Source organism: Sinocyclocheilus rhinocerous, unplaced genomic scaffold, assembly GCF_001515625.1.
Source record: "Sinocyclocheilus rhinocerous isolate Xijiao unplaced genomic scaffold, SAMN03320098_v1.1 scaffold1396, whole genome shotgun sequence".
Classification (NCBI taxonomy): Eukaryota; Metazoa; Chordata; class Actinopteri; order Cypriniformes; family Cyprinidae; genus Sinocyclocheilus; species Sinocyclocheilus rhinocerous.
This window is the reverse complement of record NW_015629497.1, coordinates 769,268-773,568: the sequence shown is the minus strand read 5'-3', so window position 1 is coordinate 773,568 and position 4,301 is coordinate 769,268. Positions and strand designations below refer to the sequence as shown.

Here is a 4,301-nt window from a genome sequence, read left to right as displayed (position 1 = left end):
GCAATGAATCTCTTATTTACACCCTGTCTATACTTTGCTTATGAAAGGATTCGTGAGATATGTCTGTGATACATTACTCGACGCTGCAAAAACACGTAGAAACCTTTGAAGCTCCCTCAGCGCAATCACAAGTATGATGATGATCTGGTCAGTCGCACTGGTGCTCCTAAAAAAAATTTGCACTGTCGAGCCCTGCTTCTGAACAAAAGAGCCAACTGCTTATTGGTAAAGTAATTGCGTCGCTGCAGCTGCCGTTAGAAGTTTCACTTGCTATAGAAACCGCGTTCTGAGACGCGCGCTTAGGACTGCGCATTTGAACAAAAGAATGCTATTTGAGCAAAATAAACATTTAGGAGAATTTGATGTTTCCCCATTCAAAGAGATAGGAGCTGCACTTGCATGCCCAAGAGGGGTTTCAACGATGGCCACCGACTGAAATGACTTGCCATAAAGGGACTTTGGCTTTCAGGCGCGCACATAAATGGTCAAATATACACAAAAAAATGTGTCTTGGCGAGGATTTACGTAAAGACAGTCAGTTATGTCTTAAATGAACACAAACAATTGGGAAAGTAATTGTATGTGTGTCAGTATATTAGATCCATGCACTCGGTCTTAAAGAGGCAGCAGCCTAATAAACCTACTGCTGTCTGTGTCATTAATGTTAATCAAACAACAAAAGAGAGAAAATCACTCACTGCTCTTGACTGAATCACTTTATAACTTTAATAAGAATCAATGTATATTTAATTCATACAGCGATGCAGTGTTTTAAAGATTAATTTTTGTTTTAAAGTTTTTAAAGACACTTTTTTGTGTTCAACATAAGAAAGCAACTCATACAGGTTTGGAACGACATGAGGGTGAGTAAATGATGACAGAATTTGCATTTTTGGGTGAACTATCCCTTTAAGTTCGGCCATCCTACACACACACGTCACTGACCGCTCGCTCACCAACACGAGGAGGAGGGTCTCTCTACACTGCACTCAACCTGAGGGATTCCTACACTTTCAGTCTTTTTTGAGGAGACATTAAAAACAGCACATACCGCAGGAATGGTATAACAGAAATTATTAGTGGTTTTGAAACAGTGAAATTTTCAAATCGCAGTATAGCTTGAAACCGGTAATCGGCCCATGCCTAGTATGAATACCTGGCATTAATTGTAAACCCGGTGTAAATTATGAGCAGTGTGAAACGTGAAACAAGATAACCCAGGATTACCTAGGGTTTAAAATGACCAAGGGTTAACTAAGTCCTAACTTCTGTGAGTGAGTTGCACCAAAGCTTCGAGAGATATGAAATATTGCAAAATTTTTGCTTGACAGTATCCTTCCCCATTCACTTTCATTGTGTGGAAAAAGAGCAACATGAACACTCTGCAAAACATCATTTTTTACATGGGAAAAAAGACAATCAAACAGATCTGAATCAAAAGGCAAGTAAAAGTGTTCATTTTGGGGTAAACTACCCCTATAAGGTGACATTGGAAACAAATTTGGCTGCATGTGCCAACGTCCTTTAACAAAAGTTGTGCATGGCAGCACATCTGGAACCGATTAGAGGGGCATTTACTCTAGTTGTTAGATGTGGCTTTAAAAATACAACTTGCGGCATGTGGCATTTGTTTGTATGACTCACACACACAGGTCTCTCTGACACACACCTTCGCAAACAGCGTAAATGCATGTCAGCCTCAGTGGTACACAAGAAGAAAACTTTTGACTCGTGGGCCAAGTCAACAAATGAATGACAAATACTGGATAACCTGCCACCACAGACCCATGAAAACAATGGCTTCCGTCTGAGCAGAAAGAGGCCATGGGAAGGAGGGGTTGAAGCTCTCATAAGCCTTGCTGGAAACTCGCAGTCATTAATCTGATTAATGTATACAAGACTGCAGAGCGTCTACAATATTTCAACTCCAAAAATGCCCATTAATCCAGGCATACTTTTTCCAACAAGGGCATTCTTTCCAACAGGATCTGACTTCTTTGCAACTGGCAAACAACATTGTTAGGGGAAACTAAATGCCAGAGAGACAATACAAACAGAAAGGCCAGATTATTCTCATGAGGGAAATCATGCAATACAAATGACCACTAAAAGAAATGCACAAAAATTCACACATTGCATATATATATATGGAAATACAGAGTAACATTTGCAAAACCAGAGAGAAACAAGCTTAAAATTAGGAACTTACCACAAGCAAAGGAGAATGTTAGAAATTAGAGGTGCTTTGCCCAAGAAAACGGCCTCTTTGGTGGCCCTGTGAGAGGAAGATGATGTTAGGTTTTTGTCAGGTTTTAGTAAGCCAGAGAAGATGTACTGTAAGCAACAGAAAGAGTCTCCTGGTCCTCTTACGTCACTTTATAACTTTAATAAGAATCAATGTATATTTAATTCATACAGCGATGCAGTGTTTTAAAGATTAATTTTTGTTTTAAAGTTTTTAAAGACACTTTTGACAACTGATTGTTTTTTTTTTTGTTTTTTTTAAATTGTGCAAATAGATTCATAGTAGTCATAGGCTTGTTCCAGTCTGGATATTCTCAATAGTATATCTCAAAAATGGGAAGATCGCGATTCAGATCGTGGATCATGATTGTGTTTTATAAAATAATTATATGATATTTTGGGAAGATCGCCTACCCCTACCATGCACTGATCTACATTTTTAATGCTTGATTCCAATTGCCGATTTTTTACAAGCAAACGACACTTTGAAAAATGATTACAATTCAGTTTGTGTGCAAGTCCACAACAGAGATTGGCTGAAATACAACTGCATCTCTAGTAAAGAGGTTGCATGCTGCATTCATCAAATCAATTACTTGACACTGCAAATACGCAAATAAGAACATTAACCCGGGGTTTAGGAATGTACAGTGTGAAAAATCAGCATATGAATTAGGCATGGGTCGGTATGACATTTTGACGGCATGATAACCTTAAGGAAAAAATATCACGGTTTCACGGTATTGTCGTTACAGCTCTAAAATGTATGTTAGGTTTTTGTCAGGTTTTAGTAAGCCAGAGAAGATGTACTGTAAGCAACAGAAAGAGTCTCCTGGTCCTCTTACGTTGGCAGTACGGTAAAGAAAGCAGCAGGTTAATATAAACCCAGGCACTCAAAGGTGGCACATTCTGAGATGGAGAGTGAAATGCCACACATAGAAGACCTGTAGAAGCAATCATGAGGACACTGGGAACACCTCAACTATATGCTACTGGCCCCAAACCTGACCTAGCGTAAGTCAACACCTCGCTCAAGGAATGTCCCGGGTTCAATAGATGTTAAGCTCTATGGTCAGCACGTGTAGTATGATTACAACATAAAATATTTCATCTAAAAAAAATAAATAAATAGTAATGCACTTACAATAAACAAGTTGAACAACACGTCATAACCAAAAAGAGACTGTTTATGCAGAGGAAAATCCACCCACAAATAACCAGATGTTCATACATCTAGAATAGCAATCCCACCACTCTGGAGGTCAATTTTGGAGGTCAAACTTCATAGCTTAAATAACACATTTTTTGTACTGAAGGATTAATACAACTGCTTCACCAACAATACTGAAAGCTAATTAAATATTTTTGATGGTGAACATCAACGTCACAAATGCAATCCATAAAACATTCTATTTAGACACTGAGAAATAAGTATAAAAAAAATAAAAATCTAACACATTTAGATTAGAAACATTGACATTTATATTGTCAACGTCTACATTGAAACAATGGGTTGATTAATTTCTTGTGACTGTAAAACTGAATTTTCAGCATCATTACTCCAGTCTTCAGTTTCACACGATGCTTCAGAAATCATTCTAACATGCTGATGCTCTATTATTGGTACTAAATTATAATAATGGTTCTTATTGTGATTGTTGAAAACAGTTTTTGCTGCTTAATTTTCTTTCTTTCTTTTCTTTCTTTCTTTTTTTTTTTAATCACACTTACCCCAAACTTTTTAATGGCAGTTTCCATAAAATTATTAAGCAACACAACTGTTTTTAAAAACTGATAATAATAAGGAATGTTTCTTGAGCATCAGTCAGCATATTAGAATGATGATCTATGTGATGCTGAAGAGTAGTATATTTAACTACACTAGAGGTCGACCGATAGTGGATTTTGCCGATACCGATAGCTAGGTTGGACCACACTGGCCGATACCGATTAATTAACCGATAGTTTTTAAAATGGATGCTGAACAAAAACTAAAATAATGCTTTATTAAATAAACAGTACTGAACCATACTAGTAGTAGTAGTAATAATAATAAT

General features: G+C 37.2%; 1 protein-coding gene across 4 annotated transcripts in view; it reads right to left on the bottom strand.

Annotated features, from left to right (window-relative positions):
* LOC107738909 (protein kinase C and casein kinase II substrate protein 3-like) overlaps positions 1-4,301 on the bottom strand; it is a 40,786-nt gene that overhangs the window by 28,651 nt on the left and 7,834 nt on the right. For 2 of the 4 annotated variants that reach the window (XM_016550829.1, XM_016550831.1), the window contains exon 2: positions 2,210-2,275. The exons of the other annotated variants lie outside the window; for them this stretch is intronic. The gene's annotated coding sequence lies outside the window, so the exon portion shown is untranslated. The remainder of the gene's footprint in view (positions 1-2,209; positions 2,276-4,301) is intronic. 4 annotated transcript variants of the gene reach the window in all.